This window comes from Eleutherodactylus coqui, chromosome 4 (assembly GCF_035609145.1).
Source record: "Eleutherodactylus coqui strain aEleCoq1 chromosome 4, aEleCoq1.hap1, whole genome shotgun sequence".
Taxonomy (NCBI): Eukaryota; Metazoa; Chordata; class Amphibia; order Anura; family Eleutherodactylidae; genus Eleutherodactylus; species Eleutherodactylus coqui.
The window spans coordinates 104663878-104690585 of NC_089840.1; the positions used below are offsets into that span (position 1 = coordinate 104663878).

General features: G+C 48.4%; 1 pseudogene; it reads left to right on the forward strand.

The window, feature by feature from the left end:
• LOC136626515 (DNA polymerase alpha catalytic subunit-like) overlaps window positions 1–26708 on the forward strand; it is a 120740-nt pseudogene that overhangs the window by 78067 nt on the left and 15965 nt on the right.

Consider the following 26708-nt stretch of genomic DNA (forward strand, 5'->3'; position numbering starts at 1 on the left):
CAATCCCTAAAAGAGGAAGAATGGGAAGCATTTAAAGAGACCAAGATAGATGAACACAGAACTTACACACATGCTGAAAAGGAAGAAGAATATATTTATCAAATGGAAAGAGGGGGAAGGGGAGTATCCAAAGAAGAATATAATGCGGTCTGCAGAAACTGTAGGGCAAGTGCCTGTCCAAGCCAAAAACTAAGGGAGGGGTGGGCCTACCTGACTTTTACCTCTACCATAAAGCCACTATAGGAACCCTAATACTAGACCTACACCACCACGACTCAGATAAATTATGGGTACAAATCGAAAACGAGAATAACACCTTTTCACCAAAAGGAGCATTTTGGATCCTGAAAGGTGTCAATTTGGAGAAAGCGGAGGCTTTAAGTCTGATGACCACCCTCCTGGGGGCATGGAAAGGGGGCTGCCGGACAGCAGTCCCAGGTCCCCTCACCCCTTTAACCGGAAACCCTCAGATCCCTGCAACATTGGGCATTCGCAGCCTGGGATTCCTACCCCTCGGAACGGAAGCTAAAAAAGGGGAGGTGATAGACACTCAGGGCGTGCGTGACTTGGCGAACATGCAGGGAACAGGGGGAACTCCCCCGGGCTCATGGATGCAATACCTACAGATCCGTAGTTATCTGGGGAAGGTGAGACCTGAACAGGGGTGGAACCTAAACCTTACCCCGTTTGAGAAACTATGCAGCAGGGAAGAGGCGCCGTGTCAATACTGTATAGTCAGCTACTGGAGGAGAAACTTGATGGTCATACCCCCAGGTGGATCACTGCGTGGGAGGAGATCCTGGGCAGATCCTTCCCCGGAGAGCTCTGGAGCAAAGCATTCCAACACACCCATAAGATGTCGGTGGCCAGTAGGCTGCAGGAGCTGAACTTTAAAATACTATCAAGATGGTACATGACACCAGAGAGGCTTCGCTCCCTCTTCCCATCGGCCTCAAATACCTGTTGGCGATGCCTTGGGGAAGTGGGCTCAATGCTACACATATGGTGGGAGTGCCCCATGATCAGACCCATCTGGCGAGACATGGAAAAATTATACGGGAAGGTGTGCAGGAAATCATTGACCCTGACACCAGAGGTGGCACTTCTATCTATTCCTCCTTCAGGTACCCACTCGCTCAAAAAAGGCCTGCTGAAATTCTTTATCATGGCTACGAGGCAGGTAATACCCAGATTCTGGAAACAGGACATGGAAATCCCCAGAGGCACGTGGGTACGGGCACTGGATGAAATAGAAAGATTAGAGAGACTGAGATCGCTGGACAACACAACCGGACGAGAGAATTTCTACCGCACTTGGGCAGCCTGGATAGACGCACGTAATTCTCCCGTAATCACTAGGTGGCTACGGGACGGCAACTGTGAATAGCTAACTCGCACCTTAAGTAGTATGGATAACCAAAGTGTTTCAACCTGGATCCCCTCCCCCCCTGACCCTGCTCTCCCCCTAATATCGTACCCTCCCACCTTCCCTTGTCTGTCAAGTAACAGAAGACAATTTACACAAAATACCATTGTTTTTCATAATGTTTTCTTTAATAGTTGCAACAATCAGTTTGAGACGTGAATTTCATGCCACTAATGCTACATGTTAAGTAATGTTATACATGCAACACAAAATCAATAAAATATGTTGAAATAAAAAAACAAAGGAAAAGTTGCAGCAGCAAAAAACACAATTCTAGCGTGTATTAAGTGAAGCATACAGTCTAGAACACATGAGGTAATTATCCCCTCTCTATTCTTCATAGGTGAGACCTCATCTGGAAATTGTGTCCAGTTCTAGGCACCCCAATTAAAAAAAAATATTAACGAACTGGAGCAAGTTCAGAGAAGAGTTACCAGGATGGTGAGCAGTCTGCAAATCATGTCCTATGAGGAACAGTTAAAGGATCTGGGAATGTTTTGCTTGCAAAAAAAAAAGGCTAAGATGAGACTTAATAGCTGTCTACAAATATCTGAAGGGCCATCACAGTGGAGAGGGATCAGCCCTATTCTCATTTGTACAAGGAAAGACTAGAAGCAATGGGATGAAACTGAAAGGGTGGAGACTGTGTAATAAACTAGATGTATTACGCAGCTGTAGTGATTTAACTCTGTAGAGGCTAATGGCTGCATAATTTCATTATGGCAATAGCTGGACAATGGCATGGTGAAAGATGTATGTTTTATAACTTTAGCCTAATGTAAAGCTCTTCTCCAGCCTCTAAGAGTTAAAGTCACATTCCTATACTGTATTACTTGTATGCATTTTGGGCGTTTTTCCCCACCTTCATCTTCTGGAACAAAGGAACTACTTTTAACTCACCACATGTTGATAGAACAAAGACTGGCTTATACACTGGACTTGTGAGGTGTGGGGAGGGGGCGGGGAATTCCATATGGCCCAACGTATGGAAATCCTACATGTTACTGATGTAATCTGTTATACGCCCATAAAGGGCAGGTATTATGGGTTTCAATAAACCTGAGGCTCTGAGCATTGTATGCCAGACCCAGCTTAGACCTGAGATTCATCACTTGTGTCTGACCTGGCATGATGGTGTGTGCACACTACACAATTAGGAAGCTACAGAATACCCTGAAACCTGCTGGAGAAAAATATAATCCAGTTCAACACCACTCATTCTCATTGGGCTCACAGAGAAGCTAAAGTGAGCTGTGTTGACAGCACCCGACAAATTACAATAATGACCTTATTTGAATTATGCACCCTGCTAAATGACACCATTGTTGTTTTTGAGGCTGTCCACCGGATGCCACATATACTGCGCTAGGCAGACTTCAGTTATAGGGCAAACACCCAGGTATGGGCCACAACCAACTCAACCACCAGCGCCTCCAGGGCCATATTTCAGCAAGGCTCTGAGAGTACTAATTATAGACAAGACCCTTGTGCTCCTCTTGCTTATTCTCCACACATCTTATATGGCATCTCTGCAGGACATAGAATCTGGTCCTTTGAATGCAGATAATGACTTACCACCCTGGTACAGGAATATGTCAATTAGAAAAAACTTTTTAAATTACTTGTATTTTGTTTTTGCTGTTATTTTTTTATTTTAAAGGACTTACTGTTTATTAAAAAGCCTGCTCGAAACTTTTAATGCCAATTTTTCCTAATTACTTTTCCTTACCCTGGATCAACAAGGGGGTGGAACAAGATGGACATTGTCTCCCTTCAGCCTAACATATACTATGTTACTATCCTATCATCGCCATCCTGCAGTGTTTCCCAGCCTCCTAGCGGCAGCCTACAGAAAGATCCAAGCACTTTAGCCGAGCTCTGTTCATGTTGCTCTCATTGAAGTCAATGTGAGCTACAGCAAAAGCCTAACAACTCTGTGTCACGGAGTTTCGGAAACCACAAAGCATACAGTGCTTCACAGTTACCGTAGCACACATTCACCTTCATGAGAACTTTATAGATAGCGCTTGGCTGAAGCGCCTGTTTTTTTTTCTGAAAGTTGATCGGAAAAGAGTGCTGGGCTTTTCATCTTGGCCATGAAAAGCCGATATGGAAACACACCTGTAAACTGCTCACATCAATGTTCTTCCAGTCGGCACCATGAAAGCAGATGCCTAGCTGTCATTAGACAGCCAAGCCCCCACTCCCTCTGGCTTGGGAGAACCATTCCAGATTTTGGATGCATCTCCATAAAAAGGCAAATCCACTTAATGGCAGCAACGAAAAGGCATGTCGGCAATTGTGAAGGTGTGTAGCTATAAAACAAAATAAGATACTCACTTTTCCTCCTCACTGCTGAAGCTGCGGCTCTGAGAAGGTCTGAAGACTTCTAGACAACATCTGTCTGCTGCTGCAAACAAGAGGTGACAGCACTTAGAAAATACACACATTAGTATAAATGTTATTTAAAATGATAAAAGAAGTAGTGAAGCATTAATCATATTTTGGCTAAAATTAGCATTCAGTAAAATAGACTGAAAAAAAAATCTAAATTTCAAAATATAGAAAAAGAAAAATGGAATATTTTGGCCAAAATACGTAAACACGCAACTCGCAACGGATAATGGATTCCCATTGTCTGTGGATACCTAATTAACCAACAAAAAAAAAAACTGAAAAAAAATGGAACACAACCAGATGAGAGAATGATGTCTCCGTAGTGGCAGCAATAACTGCGAACCAGTACCGGCTACCAAGGATGCAGTCCAGCGGCCAAGGCACAGCTCCCTCCGGTGACAAAAAATAATTGAATGCTGCTGAAGATCCATGTAGAGACATTGGAAGTTTCCCTCCTATGAACATTGGGACACCAAACGGTGATCCTGCATCCTCCTCCTCTGTCCGGGTTCTTCCTCCAACATCCACTCTCCATAGCTCTGTGACACTAGCCAGGCTAGCAAACCAAATCTTATGATGAACTCATGAGCCCAAAACTGGTGACTCCAAAAATGTACCAGGAGCATCGAAAAACTCTCTATGCTCAGAGAAGCAGAAGAAAATAGCATTTCTCTGCTCATGTGACCTTTTCATGGGTGCATTGCATGGGTTGGGACTTTAATAACATCCCTTGGGCCACCTAGGAATTTTCATGTGTGGGAAATATTTAGATGAAAATCTCATGCAAATCTAATGCAAAATATGTCTTAAAGGGGTTGTCCCGCGCCAAAACGTTTTTTTTTTTTTTTTCAATAGCCCCCCCGTTCGGCGCGAGACAAACCCGATGCAGGGGTAAAAAAAAAAAAACGTCCAGTACTTACCCGAATCCCCGCGCTCCCGCGACTTCTTACTTACCTTAGTAAGATGGCCGCCGGGATCTTCACCCACGATGCACCGCGGGTCTTCTCCCATGGTGCACCGTGGACTCTGTGCGCTCCATTGCCGATTCCAGCCTCCTGATTGGCTGGAATCGTCACACGTGATGGGGCGGAGCTACAAGGAGCAGCTCTCCGGCACGAGCGGCCCCATTTGGAAGGGAGAAGACCGGACTGCGCAAGCGCGTCTAATCGGGCGATTAGATGCTGAAATTAGATGGCACCATGGAGACGGGGACGCTAGCAACGGAACAGGTAAGTGAATAACTTCTGTATGGCTCATAATTAATGCACGATGTACATTACAAAGTGCATTAATATGGCCATACAGAAGTGTATAACCCCACTTGCTTTTGCGGGACAACCCCTTTAATTACAAAACCCATCGCACATTTATGAAAATTGCACATAACTTTGAATGGAAAACGAGCAGATTTTCCCTGACTTACATCAGTGTTCCACACCTCCAGTCCTCAGGGACTGCCAACAGGTCATGTTTTCAGGATATCTAATAGTAAGAACACTTGTGGCAATGTCCTGAGGCACTGACAATAATTACATCACTTGTGCAAGATTGAGGAAGTCCTGAAAACATAAATTGAAAGTCCCATAGCAAGTGTATGGGCTGCCTCTATGGTAAGTGCATCAAATAATGACCAATCCCCCAAACATGAGAGTGATTCACTGCTTATGCAGGAAGAAGAGACTCTCAGAAGAACGAGGAACTCTCGACGTTTTACACAAAATGAAATATTCTGCAACAGTACTGTTGAATATTCCCTCCTGCGGAATATTAAGGCCCCAAATCCACACAGCTAATGTGGATTTTGGTGCAGATCTGAAAATAGCAGAAACCTGCCAGCAACTCCGCATCATAATCCGCAGTTAGCAGACTGGATTTTGGTGTGCAATTCAGAGACGGCAATATTGTGGAATATTCCATCTCATGTGAAAGGTCCCTTAAAAGCTCTACTTAAATGTACTGGTGTAGTGCTGGTATGTACTGTCTTGTCTAGAAAATGCATCGCTTTGTGAGTCATGTGACTATGTTTGATATATGTGTTTGCAAGGATGCAATTGAGAGGAGAGGTTGTGAGAGTCTGAGTGAGTCAGCCACACAGACACTACAGAGATCGGTCTGTGTGTGGAGAGGATGGAGGAAGCCAAGCGACTTCTTTATGTTCGGCCAGGGCCTATTCTACCCAAGAGATCTTGGTAGTGCTACTGAGCACTAGGAATGAAACAACCTGCTGCTTTGCGAGAAGAGGAGAGACAGCAGAGTGAGTGTTGACTAGTAGGGGCAGAGAGTTTGCCGGGAGAGGAACTTCACAGATAACTTGGACTGTGGAATATTCTGATGCCCCGAGAATCCTCCCTATTACACCACTTTGGATTGTTGTACCTGTACCAGAACTATTTGTTGGAATTTCATGTTCAAGAAGTCTGCAGTAAACGGACAGAACCGACTGTTCCTGATTCTAGTTCAGAAAGTTGCCATGTGTGTGGACTACTGTATTTCATCTGGTAGATCCACCGCAGAGAACGGAACAGTGGCAACACGAGTGACAATTGGACATAAAGTAACCCCCGGTTACAACCCCTGTAATCTCCCCAGCAGTAACTTGGTCGGGTCCCCAGCTACCCCCAGGGAAGGAGATGGTAGAGCCCCGTGACAAGGCCTTTCTCTATCCTGCTGTCTCCTCGGCTGTCGGCCTGGTCTTCGGACGCTGCACTAGTGAGATTCATAAGCTAGACTATGAGGTCCCACTAAGGCCCCACTAATTAACAGTGCACCAGCTGTGGCCTCATTAAGTAATGGTGATACCCCCATCTGTTGCCCCAATAAGTAATAGTGACCTCCCATCTGTGGCCTCACTAAGTACTTCTCACCCCTGATGCCCCACGAAGTAATGGTGACTCAGTAACCTCACTAAATAATGCTTACCTCCTTCTCTTGCCTGCTAAAACCACAGCAGATTAAATAATCTTTGCTAAGCAACTGGCCTTGGGGCACATGACAACCTAATTCTGGGCCCATTTCTGATGTCAGTTTCCTGCCATTTTTTTACCTTCTCCAGCTTGCAATGCTATGTTGATGTCAGGACTGGTGGCTCCCAGGGCCTCCATGCCCGCACCACCGGTCCTATCACCCTGGTGCCTGGGGTGCGGCGCAGGGGAGCCCCGGTGTTGGTGCCCTCCCCTGGCATACTGCCAAGACAGCTGAGGGCGCTCCCTCTGTCTCCACCCATGCAGCAAGTGCCAATCAGCTACAGGGGCAGGAGTTCTGACAGCATTTAAACCTCTCCCTTCCTGTCCGGCACTGCCAGTGTATGTTTGTCTCCAGGCTATGCCCGCATTATTCTGAATTGATTCCACGTTGTGACTCTCTGCTTTTGGACCTGACTTTGCCTGACCCCTTGTACTGCCTTTCCTCTCCTGTTGCCGACCTGGATTGCCTGACCCGCTTTTTGTTTGTTTGTTCCCCTGCTTGTCTGTTTGTCTGACTCCCTGTCCCACATCCCTAGCTAGTCTAGGGACTGACGCCCAGTTGTTGCCCTGGGGCCGTGATGGCGAACCTATGACACGCGTGTCAGCACTGACACACATGGCCATAGTCGTTGACACGCGGCCGCTGTCGGCCGTTCACCCCATTGGTGAATACCAGCAGGGGCCGCCGCGGCTCCCCTGCTGGTATTTACTAACCAGCGCTGATCCCGGCGCACACTGGGATGTCAGTGTGCAGCCAGGATCCTCCTCCCCCCGTCCCCCAACGTCTCCTACCTGTTGGTTCCACGGGAGCAACCGGGGGAGAAGGCGTCCTGCAACACACTGACGTCACAGTGTGTGCCGGAGATCCTCGCTGCTGGAGGGCGCGGAGGCCAGCGGAGGAGTAGAGCTTTCAGGATGTGGGTTTGGTGAGTAGGCAGGTCTCGGGGGCCACTGTCGCTAATGGGGAAGTCCGCTGTGGGGGGCCACTGTCGCTGCTGGGGGGGTCCGCTGTCGCTGCTGGGGGGGCCGCTGCTGGAGGGTCCACTGTCGCTGCTGGGGGGTCCACTGTCGCTGCTGGGGGGGTCCGCTGTCGCTGATGGGGGGTCCGCTGTTGCTGCTGGGGGGTCGACTGTTGCTGCTGGGGGGGTCTGCTGTCCGGGTCCACTGTGGGGGCCACTGTCGCTGCTGGGGGGTCCGCTGTCGGGGTCTGCTGTGGGGGCCACTGTCGCTGCTGGGGGGGTCCGCTGTCGCTGATGGGGGGTCCGCTGTTGCTTCTAGGGGGTCCACTGTCGCTGCTGGGGGGGTCTGCTGTCCGGGTCCACTGTGGGGGCCACTGTCGCTGCTGGGGGGTCCGCTGTCGGGGTCTGCTGTGTGGGCCACTGTCGCTGCTGGGGGGTCCGCTGTCACTGCTGGGGGGTCCGCTGTCGGGGTCCGCTGTGGGGGCCACTCTCGCTGCTGGGGGGTCCGCTGTCGCTGCTGGGGGGTCCACTGTCGCTGCTGGGGGGCACTGTCATCGCTGGGGGCTGCTGTGGGGGGGCGCTGTCACCGCTGGGGGCTGCTGTGGGGGGGCACTGTCACTGCTGGGGGTCATCATTACTAAGATGAATGAGGGGGAGGCTAGGAGAGGCGAGGGCCTGTGCTATGGGTGTTTTAGGTTTACTAAATACAGTTATATATTACAATTATCCTTTTTTTGTTATTTAAACTATAAATATCGCGAATTTATGGATTTTTTTCTCAAAGTGACACACCACCCGAGTTATGCTCGTTTTTTTTTTTTGGCGAATTTTGGCACACCGAGCTCAAAAGGTTGCCCATCACAGCCCTAGGGCTTAGCCTAGGGAGGCAAGTAGGTAGGGACAGGGGTTGCGGGTGTGTTTAGGGACTTCCAGTTACCTGGACCCCTGCTCCCTGACAGTTACACTGGCCACACAAAGGGTCAGACTATTTATCGGACTGGCTATGTTTGGTTAAGAGAGCACAATCCTGTAATTAACTGGGACACACTGGAACTGGTCAGGTGGGGTCCCTGATGCACCAATCACTTGGGTCCTGTGAACATGGATACCTCCGTTTGTGAGGGAGCTGAGATACCAGACTATATCTCCGAATTTTCTGATGTTTTCTCAAAGCAGTTATCTGAAGTATTGCCTCCCCATTGAGAGGCAATACCGGCTTGCTCCCCTCTGAGGTGAGCGATTGCAGCTCCTCCTGTATTTTGGATATAGATGACACTGTATCCGCAATCTCAACCTGTAAGTACTCCAAGTTCAATAGAATTAAATCGAAGGCGTAGACCCCTAGGTATCTGCTTAACTGTAAAATATTCCCTCAGAGTGACCGAATGTAGCTTCAATGACTCATATTTATGTACAAGTGAATTCATATCAAGGAATGCTCAAAAAGGAAACGTCCATTTCAGAACTTGCCAAAATACGTGTGGCGTTCTCTTCAGTGTATGCAAAACGTATGTTCTGACCTGGAATCCCCATATCAGGTCAAGTCAATATGTCTGTGCCTCTAGCTGGTGCCCGCTGTTGTGGATCCATATTTAACATTGGCTTTTGTTTTATTGGGTGTATATTTATACTGGTGTGGGTGTTGTTAGACATTAATGACTTGACAGGGACTGCACAAGACAGTCAAAACGTTGTCTCACCTATGTGCAACTAATAAAGATGAAGCACTTTTAATGAAGTTGTGAGTATCTCACCTTCTTGGTACCCCGGATGCGGCCTGAATTTTGAAGTAATATGTTTTTGACATCATAGACCCCAGACATGACATCACAATTAATATGGAATAGCCAAAGCGCTAAACCTGAGCCATCCTGGGTCCTTTGAGCAAGTCAAGTTCAGGTTTGCAGTTGTTCCCTCGTACAATTCAAAACTGCACCACTTACTCCCCAAAACTCTCCCCAGCCCCCCCTGTATGACGTGTTCCTTGCTGAGAATATCAAGACCATTCTTAAATAGAAATATTCCTCATCCTGATTCTATGGGAATTGTGTACATCTGGGCACTGGGGGGCAGATTTATGAACCGGTCTACAAGAAAAACTGCCTTAGTTGCCCCTAGCAACCAATCAGAGCTCAGCTTTCATTTTACCAGAGCAGAATCTATATATATAAAATTGAATGTATGCGTGTGTGTCTGTCTGTGTGTTTGTCTGTCTGTCTGTCTGTTTGTCCTTTATGCGCTACTACACCATTCATCCGATCGCCATAAAACTTTGGGAAGTTGTTGAGTACACTCCTGGGAAGATTATAGGCATAGTACATCTATCCTATGATAAATGGCGCGCATGCGAGCGTCGTCAACAGTAACGTCCCCCCCACGTAGATCGTTCGCTTTCCATCATTGCCACCAATTCTCTCACTTCCTGATGTCATAGAAACATGAAATTTGGCAGGAGCATTGATTATGTCATAAATAGGAAAAGTTAATAGGTCCCAACTCGATTATTCAATTCTAAGCGCAGAAGAATTAGCGTTCAAACTTTACGTACGGAATCTAATTCTCTCACTTCCCGATGTAATTTGGCACGAGCATTGATTATGTCATAAGTAGGAAAAGTTAATGAGTCCCAACCTGATTATTTAATTCTAAGTGCAAAAGAATTAGCGTCCAAATTTCACGTACAGAATCTAATTCTCTCACTTCCCGATGTCATAGAAACTTGAAATTTTGCACGAGCATTGATTATGTCAGAATTAGGAAAAGTTAATAGGTCCCAACTCGATTATTCAATTCTAAGTGCAAAAGAATTAGCGTTCAAATTTTACGTACGGAATCTAATTCCATCACTTCCCAATGTAATAGAAACTTGAAATTTGGTAGAGTATTGATTATGTCATAAATAGGAAAAGTTAATGGGTCCCAACTAGAGATGAGCGAACGTACTCGTCCGAGCTTGATACTCGTTCGAGTATTAGCATGTTCGAGATGCTCGTTACTCGAGGCGAGCACCACGCGAGGTTTGAGTTACTTTCACTTTCATCTCTGAGACGTTAGCGCGCTTTTCTGGCCAATAGAAAGACAGGGAAGGCATTAAAACTTCCCCCTGCGACGTTCAAGCCCTATACCACCCCCCTGCAGTGAGTGGCTGGGGAGATCAGGTGTCACCCGAGTATTTAAATCGGCCCCTCCCGCGGCTCGCCACAGATGCATTCTGACTTAGATCAGGGAAAGTGCTGCTGATGCTGGAGCTGCTATAGGGAGAGTGTTAGGAGTTATTTTAGGCTTCAAGAACCCCAACGGTCCTTCTTAGGGCCACATCTGACCGTGCGCAGTACTGTTGAGGCTGCTTTTAGCAGTGTTGCACAATTATTTTTTTTTGTATATCGGCCGTGCAGAGCATTGCATCCTCAGTCTGCAGTCATTGTACATAGTATAGGGCCAGTACTGGTGAGGCAGGGACAGTGGGAAAGGTGAAAGAGATATACTGTCTATATAGGCAGTGGGATTTTCCCAAAAAATTTGGGAAAAAAAATATATTTGGGCTGCCTGTGACCGTCCTCAGTGTACTGCGTCTCTGCTGGAGGTAGTAGTCCTAATTAATACGCAGCTAAGTGTTACAGCAGGTTTGCGCAAAAGTGTTTCCTGGCTCTGCGTTGCCCGTTACATCACCGCCGTCATCCCGTCCAGAGGGAAACAGTCTGCAGTAATTTTACATAGTATAGGGCCAGTAGTGGTGAGGCAGGGACAGTGAGAAAGGTGAAAGAGATATACTGTCTATATAGGCAGTGGGCTTTTTCAAACAAATTTGGGAAAAATACTATCTTTGGGCTGCCTGTGACTGTCTTCAGTATACTGCGTCTCTGCTGGGGTTAGTAGTCCTAATTAATACGCAGCTAAGTGTTACAGCAGGCTTGTGCAAAATTCTTTCCTGGCTCTGCGTTGCCCGTTACATCACCGCCGTCATCCCGTCCAGAGGGAAACAGTATACATATATACGCTGCCTACAGTATCTGTCTGCTGTCTCAGCTTAGCCTTTAAAAAAATAAAAGCAAAACACTTAAGGCCTACTAGTGGCCTTTGGACACTTGACTGCTTCTGTGCTGTGAATTCCACTAGCTCAGTCATACACACCTACGTCTCACTACAGGCTTGCGCAAATTTCTTTCCTGGCTCTGCTGTGCGTTCTGTAAGCGAAGTCAGCCTCCAACCACAGGCCAATAAGCGGCACATTTAATTACAGCGTTCTGTTTCTGCACTACTGGTAATCCACCATGCTGAGGGGTAGGGGTAGACCTAGAGGACGTGGACGCGGGCAAGGACGCGGAGGCCCAAGTCAGGGTGTGGGCACAGGCCGAGCTCCTGATCCAGGTGTATCGCAGCCGACTGCTGCGGGATTAGGAGAGAGGCACGTTTCTGGCGTCCCAAGATTAATCTCACAATTAATGGGTCCATGCGGTAGACCTTTATTAGAAAATGAGCAGTATGAGCAGGTCCTGTTGTGGATGGCAGAAAGTGCATCCAGCAATCTATCGACCACCCAGAGTTCTGCGCCGTCCACTGCAGCAACTCTGAATCCTCTGGCTGCTGCTCCTCCTTCCTCCCAGCCTCCTCACTCCATTACAATGACACATTCTGAGGAGCAGGCCGACTCCCAAAAACTGTTCTCGGGCCCCTGCCCAGAATGGGCAGCAATGGTTCCTATCCCACCGGAGGTGTTTGTCGTGACCGATGCCCAACCTTTGGAAAGTTCCCGGGGTCCGGGGGATGAGACTGGGGACTTCCGGCAACTGTCTCAAGAGCTTTCAGTGGGTAAGGCGGACGACGACGATGAGACACAGTTGTCTATCACTCAGGTAGTAGTAATTGCAGTAAGTCCGAGGGAGGAGCGCACAGAGGATTCGGAGGAAGAGCAGCAGGACGAAGCGGTGACTGACCCCACCTGGTTTGCTAAGCCTACTGAGGACAGGTCTTCAGAGGGAGAGGCAAGTGCAGCAGCAGGGCAGGTTGGGAAAGGCAGTGCCAGACCGAATAATCCACCAACTGTTTCCCAAAGCGCCCCCTTGCGCCATGCCACCCTGCAGAGGCCGAGGTGCTCAAAGGTCTGGCAGTTTTTCACTGAGAGTGCAGACGACCGATGAACAGTGGTGTGCAACCTTTGTCGCGCCAAGATCAGCCGGGGAACCACCACCACCAGCCTCACCACCACCAGCATGCGCAGGCATATGATGGCCAAGCACCCCACAAGGTGGGACGAAGGCCATTCACCGCCTCCGGTTTGCACCACTGCCTCTCCCCCTGTGCCCCAACCTGCCACTGAGATCCAACCCCCCTCTCAAGACACAGACACGACCGTCTCCTGGCCTCACCCACACCCTCACCTCCATTGTCCTCGGCCCCATCCACCAATGTCTCTCAGCGCAGCGTCCAGCCGTCGCTAGCGCAACTGTTTGAGCGCAAGCGCAGGTACACTGCCACGCACCCGCACGCTCAAGCGTTAAACGTGCACATAGCCAAATTGATCACCCTGGAGATGCTGTCGTATAGGCTTGTGGAAATGGAGGCTTTCAAAAACATGATGGCGGCGGCGGCCCCGCGCTATTCGGTTCCCAGTCGCTACTACTTTTCCCGATGTGCCGTCCCAGCCCTGCACGACCACGTCTCCCGCAACATTGTACGCGCCCTCACCAACGCGGTTACTGCCAAGGTCCACTTAACAACGGACACGTGGACAAGCACAGGCGGGCAGGGCCACTATATCTCCCTGACGGCACATTGGGTGAATTTAGTGGAGGCTGGGACCGAGTCAGAGCCTGGGACCGCTCACGTCCTACCCACCCCCAGAATTGCGGGCCACAGCTCGGTGGTGGTATCTGCGGAGGTGTATGCTTCCTCCACTAAACCACCCTCCTACGCAACCTCTGTCTCGCAATCAAGATGTGTCAGCAGCAGCAGGTCGCCAGCAGTCGGTGTCGCGTGGCGTGGCAGCACAGCGGTGGCCAAGCGTCAGCAGGCCGTGCTGAAACTACTCAGCTTAGTAGAGAAGAGGCACACGGCCCACGAACTGCTGCAGGGTCTGACAGAGCAGACCGACCGCTGGCTTTCGCCGCTGAGCCTCCAACCGGGCATAGTCGTGTGTGACAACGGCCGTAACCTGGTGGCGGCTCTGCGGATCGGCAGCCTCACGCACGTGCCATGCCTGGCCCACGTCTTTAATTTGGTGGTTCAGCGCTTTCTGAAAAGCTACCCACGCTTGTCAGACCTGCTCGGAAAGGTGCGCTGGCTCGGAGCACATTTCCACAAGTCCAACACGGACCCTGCCACCCTGCGCACCCTGCAACATCGGTTTAATGTGGCAGTGCACCGACTGCTGTGCGACGTGCCCACATGGTGGAACTCTACGCTCCACATGTTGGCCAGGCTCTATGAGCAGCGTAGGGCTATAGTGGAATACCAACTCCAACATGGGCGGTGTAGTGGGAGTCAGCCTCCTCAATTCTTTACAGAAGAGTGGGCCTGGTTGGCAGACATCTGCCAGGTCCTTGGAAACTTTGAGGAGTCTACCCAGATGGTGAGCGGCGATGCTGCAATCATTAGCGTCAACATTCCTCTGCTATGCCTCTTGAGAAGTTCCCTGCAAAGCATAAAGGCAGACGCTTTGCGCTCGGAAACGGAGGCGGGGGAAGACAGTATGTCGCTGGATAGTCAGAGCACCCTCCTGTCTATATTTTAGCGCATTGAGGAGGAGGAGGAGGAGGAGGTGGAGGAGCATGAGGAGGAGGGGGAAGAGACAGCTTGGCCCACTGCTGAGGGTACCCATGCTGCTTGCCTGTTATCCTTTCAGCGTGTATGGCCTGAGGAGGAGGAGGATCCTGAAAGTGATCTTCCTAGTGAGGACAGCCATGTGTTGCGTACAGGTACCCTGGCACACATGGCTGACTTCATGTTAGGATGCCTTTCTCGTGACCCTCGCGTTACACGCATTCTGGCCACTACGGATTACTGGGTGTACACACTGCTCGACCCACGGTATAAGGAGAACCTTTCCACTCTCATACCCGAAGAGGAAAGGGGTTCGAGAGTGATGCTATACCACAGGACCCTGGCTGACAAACTGATGGTAAAATTCCCATCCGACAGCGCTAATGGCAGAAGACGCAGTTCCGAGGGCCAGGTAGCAGGGGAGGCGCGGAGATCAGGCAGCATGTACAGCACGGGCAGGGGAACACTGTCCAAGGCCTTTGACAGCTTTCTGGCTCCCCAGCAAGACTGTGTCACCGCTCCCCAGTCAAGGCTGAGTCGGCGGGAGCACTGTAAAAGGATGGTGAGGGAGTACATAGCCGATCGCACGACCGTCCTCCGTGACGCCTCTGCCCCCTACAACTACTGGGTGTCGAAGCTGGACACGTGGCCTGAACTCGCGCTGTATGCCCTGGAGGTGCTTGCTTGTCCTGCGGCTAGCGTCTTGTCAGAGAGTGTGTTTAGTGTGGCTGGGGGAATCATCACGGATAAGCGTACCCGCCTGTCAACCAACAGTGCCGACAGGCTTACAATCATGAAGATGAACAAAGCCTGGATTTCCCCAGACTTCTCTTCTCCACCAGCAGACAGCAGCGGTACCTAAACAATACATAGGCTGCACCCGCAGATGGAAGCATCATTCTCTATCACCATAAAAAACAGGGACCTTTTAGCTTCATCCATCTGTGTATTATATTCATCCTCCTCCTCCTGAAACCTCACGTAATCACGCCGAACGGGCAATTTTTCTGAGGCCCACAAGGCTCAGTCATATAACTTTTGTAAACAATGTTTATACGTTTCAATTCTCAATTCAATAAAGCGTTGAAACTTGCACCTGAACCAATTTTTATTTTAACTGGGCCGCCTACAGGCCTAGTTACAAATTAAGCCACATTAACCAAAGCGATTAATAGGTTTCACCTGCCCTCTTTGTTGGGCATGGGCAATTTTTCTGAAGTACATTTGTACAGTTGGTACACCAATTTTTTGGGGCCCTCGCCTACATTGTAATCCTAGTAATTTTTAGCCCACCTGCATTAAAGCTGACGTTACCTCAGCTGTGCTGGGCACTGCAATGGGATATATTTATGTACCGCCGGTGGGTTCCAGGGAGCCACCCATGCTGTCGGTCCACACGGAGTTGTAACTGCATGTGTCCACTTCTAAAGAACCCCAGTCTACACTGGGGAATGCAGTGTGGGCCGAAGACCACCTGCATTAAACCTGACGTTACCTCAGCTGTGATGGGCAATGCAATGGGATATATTTATGTACCGCCGGTGGCTTCCCGGGACCCACCCATGCTGTCGGTCCACACGGAGTTGTAACTGCATGTGTCCACTTCTAAAGAACCCCAGTCTGACTGGGGCATGCAGTGTGGGCCGAAGACCACCTGCATTAAACCTGACGTTACCTCAGCTGTGATGGGCACTGCAATGGGATTTATTTATGTACCGCCGGTGGGTTCCAGGGAGCCACCCATGCTGTGGGTCCACAGGGACTTCACATTAGGGATTTGTACCTGCCAGTGTCTATGTATTAAAAACCCCGGTCAGACTGGGGCATGCACTGTGGGCCGAAGACCACCTGCATTAAACCTGACGTTACCTCAGCTGTGATGGGCACTGCAATGGGATATATTTATGTACCGCCGGTGGCTTCCTGGGACCCACCCATGCTGTCGGTCCACACGGAGTTGTAACTGCATGTGTCCACTTCTAAAGAACCCCAGTCTGACTGGGGCATGCAGTGTGGGCCGAAGCCCACCTGCATTAAACCTGACGTTACCTCAGCTGTGATGGGCAATGCAATGGGATTTATTTATGTACAGCCGGTGGGTTCCAGGGAGCCACCCATGCTTTGGGTGCACACGGAATTCCCATTGCGGAGTTGTACCTGCCTGTGACTATTTATAAAAAACCCCGGTCTGACTGGGGCATGCAGACACCTTGACAGAATGAATAGTGTGTGGCACATGGGTTCCCCATTGCTATGCCCACGTGTGCAGCTCCTGATGGAGGTGGAACAGGATTGGATTTCTCATTGCTTCTGTACAGCATTATGGGCTATCGCCCCGCCCCTTTTAAAGAGGGTCGCTGCCTGGCCATGCCAACCCTCTGCAGTGTGTGCCTGCGGTTCCTCCTCATGGCAGACGCGCTTATAAATAGACATGAGGGTGGTGTGGCATGAGGGCAGCTGAAGGCTGCGCAGGGACACTTTGGTGTGCGCTGTGGACACTGGGTCGTGCGGGGGGGGGGGGTTGGGCAGCATGTAACCCAGGAGAAGTGGCAGCGGAGTGTCATGCAGGCAGTGATTGTGCTTTGTTGGAGGTAGTGTGGTGCTTAGTTAAGGTATGCATTGCTAATGAGGGTTTTTCAGAAGTAAAAATTGTTGGGAGGGGGGGGCCCACTCTTGCCGCTATTGTTGCTTGCCCTATCTGTTACTGTGTCGTTCCCATCACTTTCTTGAATTGCCCAGATTTTCACAAATGGAAACCTTAGCGAGCATCGGCGATATACAAAAATGCTCGAGTCGCCCATTGACTTCAATGGGGTTCGTTACTCGAAACGAACCCTCGAGCATCGCGAAAATTTCGTCTCGAGTAACGATCACCCGAGTATTTTGTTGCTCACTCATCTCTAGTCCCAACTCGATTATTCAATTCCAAGCGCAAAAAAATTAGCATCCAAATTTTACGTACGGAATCTAATTCTCTCACTTCCCAATGTAATAGAAACTTGAAATTTGGCACGAGCAATGATTATGTCATAAATTGGAAAAGTTAATGGGTCCCAACTTGATCATTTATTTCTAAGCGCAAAAGAATTGGTGTCCAATTTTTACGTATAAAGTGGGACGTCAGAAAAAAATCCGCGTTCAATTTGGAGTGAACTGAGGATAGCTTCACATATAAGAAATTGTTTGGTATAACACTTACTTGGAAGGAGGGGGGTATGATGCACAAATGCCCCCTCCTCAGAGTGTGTATGATGCACAAATGCCCCCTCCTCAGAGTGTTCCAGGGTACATAGTACTGCACAAGATGCCTAAATCAGGCAATACTTTAATCAGGCAACGCGTTTCGGTGCAAAGCAAAGCACCTTTCTCAAGCCATACAAATAAAACAGGTATACAGTGCATAGTTTTATCTATATATATAAAATTGAATGTATGTCTGTCTGTGTGTGTGCGTGCGTGTCTGCGTGTGTGTTTGTCCTTTATGCGCTACTACACCATTCATCCGATCGCCATGAAACTTTGGGAAGTTGTTAAGTACACTCCTGGGAAGATTATAGGCATAGTACAAATATCCTACGATAAATGGCGCGCGAGCGTCGTCGAAAGTTACGCCCCCCCCCCACGTAGATCGAATAAGTAAGCCACCTGCTATTGTGATGTCATCACTGATGTCATCAACATCGGACGCCCTTGAACATGCCCCAACATGTTCTATAAAGCTGCATTGTGATGTCATTAAGGCTCTATTATGACACGTCCAGCTTGGAACCACTAGAGCACGCCAGCCAATTACCATTGGAGTTGGAAGCGGGTAAACAAGTACTAGGATATCTTCCTAAGAAGCCACAGCAGCCGGATAAATTGTATGTTCCACCCAACGGCCATTTTATTCAGCCCGCAAGGGGGAAGCAGCGGCCTACAAAATCTAATTCTCTCATTTCCTGATGTCATAGATAGATAGATAGATAGATAGATAGATAGATAGATAGATAGATAGATAGATAGATAGATAGACAGACTGTATGCAATGACACGTACAGCTTGAAACCATAAATACTAGAGCACGCCAGACATTTACAGTCAGTCTCCATTGGAGTTGGAAGTGGGCAAACATGTACTAGGCCAGTGATGGCGAACCTTTTAGGGACCGAGTGCCCAAACTACAAATGTATCGCAAAGTGCCAACACGTCAGGGGGCGGGGCTTATCACAACGTATGATTTTACCCCCGTCGTTCTAAAAAGGACAAGGCTGTTTCAGAATAGACCGGGTGCAGATTCTGACTGCTTTTTGGATGCGGAAATACTGCAGAATGTCCTCAGCGGAGATTTCTGTGGAAAATTCTGCAGCATTTCCGCATCTAAAAAGCAGTCAAAATCTGCACCCGGTCTATTCTGAAAGAGCCCTGCCCATTTCTGCCACATGTACACATACCCCAGCGGTAATAGTGACACCTTCACCCCAGCGATAATAGTGACATCCCACAGCAGTAATAATAGTGACACTCCCCCCATTAGTAATAAGAGTGACATACCCCAGCGGTCCCCCAGCAGTAATAATGCCCGCTCCCCCCCCCCCAGCGGTTCCCCCAGCAGTCATAATACCCCCCCCCCCCCAGTGGTCCACCAGCAGTCACAATGCCACCCCCAGCTGTCCGCCAGCAATAATAATGCCCCCCTCCCCCCAAGCGGTTCCCCCAGCAGTCATAATGGCTCCCCCCCAGCGGTTCTCTTGGCAGTCATCATGCCCCCCTTCCCCCACAGAGATTTTCTTGGCAGTCACCATGCCCCCCCTCCCCCCAACGATTCTCCCAGCAGTCATGCCTCCGCTCCCCCGCCAGCGATTCTCCCAGCAGTCAGAATGTCTCCCATCCCCCCCCCCCCAGCGATTCTCCCAGCAGTCAGAATGTCTCCGATCCCCCCCCCCAGCGATTCTCCCAGCAGTCAGAATGTCTCCCATCCCCCCCCCAGCGATTCTCCCAGCAGTCAGAATGTCTCCCATCCCCCCCAGCGATTATCCCAGCAGTCAGAATGTCTCCCATCCCCCCCCCAGCAATTCTCCCAGCAGTAAGAATGTCTCCCCCCCCCAGCAATTCTCCCAGCAGTAAGAATGTCTCCCCCCCCAGCGATTCTCACACAACGGCTATTTTATTCAGCCTGCAAGGGGGAAGCAGCGGCCTCCAAAAAAAACTCAGTGGTCGCTGCTGCCGTCATCTAGATATATAAAAACGAAGTATGTATGTATGTCTGTCTTCGCAGCAACGCGCGACGGGTACGCTAGTACATAATAAAAAATATAAAGACATACCCTTCACATGCTTGTCAGTGCCGTGTTCCCGGCGTCTCGAAGGGTGGGCGTATACTGATGACGTCAAAGGCGTCATGCAGTATGGGGGAGGTGCTCGGTGACGTGTCCAGCGTCTCCGTGTGATATAATCCCATATTGGGGCTTCCTTGGAGCAAGGTTGGATCATCCTGGTAAGTATAAGATGAAGTAGCTGGTTTGATGTATTTTACGTATGGAATCTAATTCTCTCACTTCCCGATGTCATAGAAACTTGAAATTTTGCACGAGCATTGATTATGTCAGAAATAGGAAAAGTTAATAGGTCCCAACTCAATTATTCAATTCTAAGCGCAAAAAAATTAGCGTCCAAATTTTACGTACGGAATCTAATTCCATCACTTCCCAATGTAATAGAAACTTGAAATTTGGCAGGAGCATTGATTATGTCATAAATAGGAAAAGTTAATGGGTCTCAACTCGATCATTTAATTCTAAGCGCATAAGAATTAGCGTCCAAATTGTACGTACGGAATCTAATTCTCTCACTTCCTGATGTAATTTGGCAAGAGCATTGATTATGTCATAAATAGGAAAAGTTAATGGGTCCCAACTCGATTATTCAATTCTAAGCACCAAAAAATTAGCGTCCCAATTTTATGTACCGAATCTAATTCTCTCACTTCCCGATGTCATAAAAACTTGAAATTTGGCACAAACATTGATTATGTCATAAATAGGAAAAGTCAATGGGTCCCAACTCGATTATTTAATTCTAAGTGCAAAAAAATTAGCGACCAAATTTTACGTACGGAATCTAATTCTTTCACTTTCCAATGTCATAGAAGCGTGAAATTTGGCACGAGCATTGATTATGTCATAAATAGGAAAAGCTAATGGGTCCCAACTCGATTGTTCAATTCTAAGTGCCAAACAATTAGCATCCAAATTTTACGTACGGAATCTAATTTTCTCACTTCCCGATGTCATAGAAACATGAAATTTGACATGAGCATTGATTATGTCATTAATAGGAAAAGTTAATGAGTCCCAACTCGATTATTCAATTGCAACCTGCACACGGTCGCAGGTTGCCCTAAGAAGAACCGTTGGGGTTCTTGTAGACAGGATTCTACACTACCACTGTCCCTGCCTGACCAATACTGCCCCTATACTCAAGTACAGACTGCAGCCTGAGAACGCTACAGCCTGCATGCCCGATATACATAAAAAAAATTTGTGCAAAAGTGCTCACAGCAGCCACTACAGGTACTACAACTCCCAGCAACCACGGAGTTAAATGCACACGGTCGCAGGTTGCCCTAAGAAGAACCGTTGGGGTACTTTTAGACAGGATTCTACATTACCACTGTCCCTGCCTGACCAATACTGCCCCTATACTCAAGTACAGACTGCAGCCTGAGAACGCTACAGCCTGCACGCCCGATATGCATTAAAAAGAAAATTTGTGCAAAACTGCTCACAGCAGCCACAACAGTAGTGCACTAGGTGAGCTGTGGCCCTAAGAAGGGCCGTTTTGGTTCTTGAAGACGCTAACACTGTCCCTATAGCAGCAGAAGCATCAGCAGCACTTTCCCTGATCTCTCTTAGCGTGTGTCTGTGGCGAGCCGCGGGCGGGGCAGATTTAAATACTCGGGGGTCACTTGATCTCGCCAGCCACTCACTGCAGGGGGGAGGGATAGGGCTGGAACGTCACAGGAGGAAGTTGTAATGCCTTCCCTGTGTTTCTATTGGCCAGAAAAGGGCGCAAATTTCTCAGGGAAGGAAATGTAAGGGAGTCGAGTGCCGCGTGGTGCTCGCCTCAAGTTACGAGCATCTCGAACACCCTAATGCTCAAATCAGCATCAAGCTCGGACGAGTGCGCTCGCTCATCTCTACTCTTCTCCACACTACTAATAATACCCCACTTTGGCTGTCCTTAGAGGGAACCGAAGTCTACCTACTTACTATAGATTCAATTCTACAGACCCCACCAATACACAGACCCACTAGAACCAACGCTATTAAAAAAAAAACTCCCTTAAGGTCTGGGACTCCATTAAATACTCTGGAAACCTAATCTTTCCCAATTTACCCCTCCTGCCGTTTCTACTAAACTTGTTATTCTCTCCAGGCAACGATTCGCCTCAGTTCTTTAACCCTTTGCAATCCAATTTTGGATTCAGGGTTTCCTAGGGGGCTTTCTCTTTCTGCCATTATACAATGGCGCCATCTGCTGGCTAGAGCCAGTACTGTGATATGGACATGCTGGAGAGGCCCCCGACAACTGAGCAGCCAATAATACACAGTAAGAATACCCTGCCAGACGTCTTCAGACATCGGAGCTGTACAGCCTTCAATCAGAATGTCTTTAGACGTCAGACAGTGGATTGGAAAGGGTTTAAGCGTGGACTGACAATGGTGTCACTAAAAAATATATCACTTGCTTTCCCTGGAGGGCGTTACCTCGTTTCCTATTCTTCAGAGAAAGTATAATCTGCCAGCCTCTGAAATATTCCAATACCTACAATTAAAGCACTTTGTATCCTCTTACCTTAAAAATACAAAGTCCCCTTTGACTTTAACCCCTTTTGAATCCTATTGCCTCAGGTACCCACAGGTCAAGGGACTTATATGTGATAAATAGCCATTAGCCTTTATGAGATTAATAAGGCCCTAACAAGAGATCCACAGGACTACTTGCCTTGTGGATAATTTCTCAAGGAAGATGAAAAATGAAAGATGGGGATACAGTTTCATATGTCATATGCCAAGATGGGTCAAATCTGAGTGCCAACCAGAGAGCATATGCTCCCAAACAGCTGCAACAACATTTCCATTGACACACAATACTAACTGTCACAACAGGTTCCCCTAGTAGTGTCTCAAATTTGTGAGCCTATAGACGGGATTGATTCTGCACTTATTGTTGCGTGGTTAGGATTTGATCACTCTCATTTTCGGGTTCACCAGCATTATCAGAAAGATGAAGAGAACAAAGCTTTACTTAGTGGCTCAGCCAAACTGACTGATGAAGAGAAGTACAGAGATTGTGAGCTGTTTAAGGTCTGCTGCCCAAAGTGTGAAACGGAGAACATATTTGACAACGTCTTTGATGGATCAGGACTACAGATGGAGCCCAGTTTATTATTATTATTTAGTAAACCTGAATGTGATGCTTCACCACTCAATCATGTTGCTCAGGTGCAAAATAAGTTACTTTTAGATATAAGAAGACACATAAAGTGGTTGGCTTTTGTGTGAAGAATAGAGATGAGCGAGCACCAAAATACTCGGGTGCTCGTTACTCGAGTCGAACTTCCCGCGATGCTCGAGGGTTTGTTTCGAGTAACGAACCCCATTAAAAGTCAATGGGCGATCCGAGCATTTTTGTATGGGACCTATGCTCCGCTAAGGTTTTCATTTGTGAAAATCTGGGAAATTCAAGAAAGTGATGGGAACGACACAGAAACGGATAGGGCAGGCGAGGGGTTACATGTTGGGCTGCATCTCAAGTTCCCAGGTCCCACTATTAAGCCACAATAGCGGCAAGAGTGCCCCCCCCCCCAACAATTTTTACTTCTGAAAAACCCTCATTAGCAAAGCATACCTTAGCTAAGCACCACACTACCTCCAACAAAGCACAATCACTGCCTGCATGACACTCCGCTGCCACTTCTCCTGGGTAACATGCTGCCCAACCGCCCATTTCAGTAATAGTAGTAGTCAAGACAGGCCCCAGTAACAATTCCAAAGCAGCAGTATAGGGGGAGCACAGTATTAGTTCCATTTCAGTAGTAGTAGCAGTCTAGACAGGCCCCAGTAACATATCACTAGCAGCAGTAGAGGGGGAGCACAGTATTAGTTCCATTTCAGTAGTAGTAGCAGTCTAGACAGGCCCCAGTAACATATCACTAGCAGCAGTATAGGGGGAGCACAGTATTAGTTCCATTTCAGTAGTAGTAGTAGTCTAGACAGGCCCCAGTAACATATCACTAGCAGCAGTATAGGGGGAGCACAGTATTAGTTCCATTTCAGTAGTAGTAGCAGTCTAGACAGGCCCCAGTAACATATCACTAGCAGCAGTATAGGGGGAGCACAGTATTAGTTCCATTTCAGTAGTAGTAGCAGTCTAGACAGGCCCCAGTAACATATCACTAGCAGCAGTATAGGGGGAGCACAGTATTAGTTCCATTTCAGTAGTAGTAGCAGTCTAGACAGGCCCCAGTAACATATCAGTAGCAGCAGTATAGGGGGAGCACAGTATTAGTTCCATTTCAGTAGTAGTAGCAGTCAAGACAGGCCACAGTAACATTCCCGTTGCAGCAGTTTAGGGAGATAACAGTCTCTTTCACATTTCAGTAGTTGCAGTGTAGACAAGGCCCCAGTTACATTTATGTTGCAAAAGTGTAGGCCAACCCCACACACCTTGCTGTACCATGAGTGCAGGCAAAGCCCATAAAAATTACTGGGATTACACTGTAGGCGAGGGCCCAAAAAAATTGGTGTACCAACAGTACTAATGTACCTCAGAAAAATTGCCCATGCCCAACCAACAGGGCAGGTGAAACCTATTAATCGCTTTGGTTACTGTGGCTTAATTTGTAACTAGGCCTGGAGGCAGCCCAGTTAAAATAAAAATTGGTTCAGGTGCAAGTTTCAACGTATAAACATTGTTTACAAAAGTAATATGACTAGAGATGAGCGAACGTACTCGTCCGAGCTTGATATTCATGCGAATATTAGGGTGTTCGGGATGCTCATTACTCGTAACGAGTACCACGCGGTGTTCCGGTTACTTTCAGTTTCCTCTCTGAGACGTTAGCGCGCTTTTCTGGCCAATTGAAAGACAGGGAAGGCATTACAACTTCCCCCTGTGACGTTCAAGCCCTATACCACCCCCCTGCTGTGAGTGGCTGGGGCGATCAGATGCCACCCGAGTATAAAAATCGGCCCCTCCCGCGGCTCGCCACACATGCCTTGTGACTTAGCTGAGGGAAAGTGCTGCTGCTGGTGCTGCTGTAGGGAGAGCGTTAGGAGTCAGTGTAGGCTTCAAGAACCCCAACGGCCCTTCTCAGGGCCACATCTACTAGTGTGCAGTACTGTGTTAGCACAGTATTTTTTTTTTTTTTTGTCCAAAATTGGATCTGCAGAGCATTGCGCCCAGCAATAGGGACAGAAGTGGGGGTTAGGCAGGGAGAGTGTTAGGAGTTAGTGTAGGCTTCAAGAACCCCAACGGTCCTTTCTAGGGCCACTTCTATCCGTGTGCAGTACTGTGCTGGCTGCTGTTAGCAGTGTTGCATATTTTTTTTTCTTCTCAAAACCGGCTGTGCAGAGCATTGCACCCGGCATTAATACTACAGGGATAGAATTGTGTAGGCAGGGCCAGAAGACATTTATTATTCATTGAATACACGCAGTGGGGTCTTCCGTTTGCTAAAAAGGAAAAAAATTATATTTGGCCAGCCTGTGTCAGTCCTAAGGTCTCCGTGTACGTGTGTGCTGCGTGTACAACGTACAAAAATCAGACGCAACCAGCTACGCTTTACTGCAGCCTAGCGCCATTGTCTTTCCTGACTGGCAAATACCTGCTCTGCTAGAGTTAATAACTCTGCTACACTATACTTGTGTGACACTTTTTGAGGGCCACACCACAGATATTAAACTTCTTGTTCATTGAATATACGCAGTGGGTCCTTCCCTTTGCCAAAAAGGAAAAGAAATTATATTTGGCCTGCCTGTGTCAGTCCTAAGGTCTGCGTGTACGTGTGTGCTGCGTGGACAACGTACAAAAATCAGACGCAACCAGCTACGCTTTACTGCAGCCTAGCGCCATTGTCTTTCCTGACTGGCAAATACCTGCTCTGCTAGAGTTAATAACTCTGCTACACTATACTTGTGTGACATTTTTTGAGGGCCACACCACAGATATTAAACTTCTTGTTCATTGAATATACGCAGTGGGTGCTTCCCTAAGCTAAAAAGGAAAAGAAATTATATTTGGCCTGCCTGTGTCAGTCCTAAGGTCTGCGTGTACGTGTGTGCTGCGTGTACAACGTACAAAAATCAGACGCAACCAGCTACGCTTTACTGCAGCCTAGCGCCATTGTCTTTCCTGACTGGCAAATACCTGCTCTGCTAGAGTTAATAACTCTGCTACACTATACTTGTGTGACACTTTTTGAGGGCCACACCACAGATAGTAAACTTCTTGTTTTTCATTGAATACACGCAGTGGGGTCTTCCCTTTGCAAAAAAGCGAAGACATTATATTTGGCCTGCAGGCTTGCACCAATTTATTTCCTGCCTGGGAAATCAAATCACTGGTAATACAGCATGCTGAGGGGTAGGGGTAAGCCTAGAGGACGTGGACGTGGCCGAGGACGCGGAGGGCCAAGTGAGGGTGTGGGCACAGGCCGAGCTCCTGATCCAGGTGTGTCGCAGCCGACTGCTGCGCGATTAGGAGAGAGGCACGTTTCTGGCGTCCCCACATTCATCGCCCAATTAATGGGTCCACGCGGGAGACCTTTATTAGAAAATGAGCAGTGTGAGCAGGTCCTGTCCTGGATGGCAGAAAGTGCTTCGAGCAAGCTATCATCCACCCACAGTTCTGCGCCGTCCAGTGCTGCAAATCCGAATCCTCTGTCTGCTGCTCCTCCTTCCTCCCAGCCTCCTCACTCCACTACAATGACACCTGCTCAGGAGCGGGAACACTCCCAGGAACTGTTCTCGGGCCCCTGCTTAGATTGGGCAGCAGCGGTTCCTCTCCCACCAGAGGAGTTTATCGTCACTGATGCCCAACCATTCGAAAGTTCCTGGGGTCCGGGGGAAGAGGCTGGGAACTTCCGCCAACTGTCTCAAGAACTTTCTGTGGGTGAGGAGGACGATGACGATGAGACACAGTTGTCTTGCAGTGAGGTAG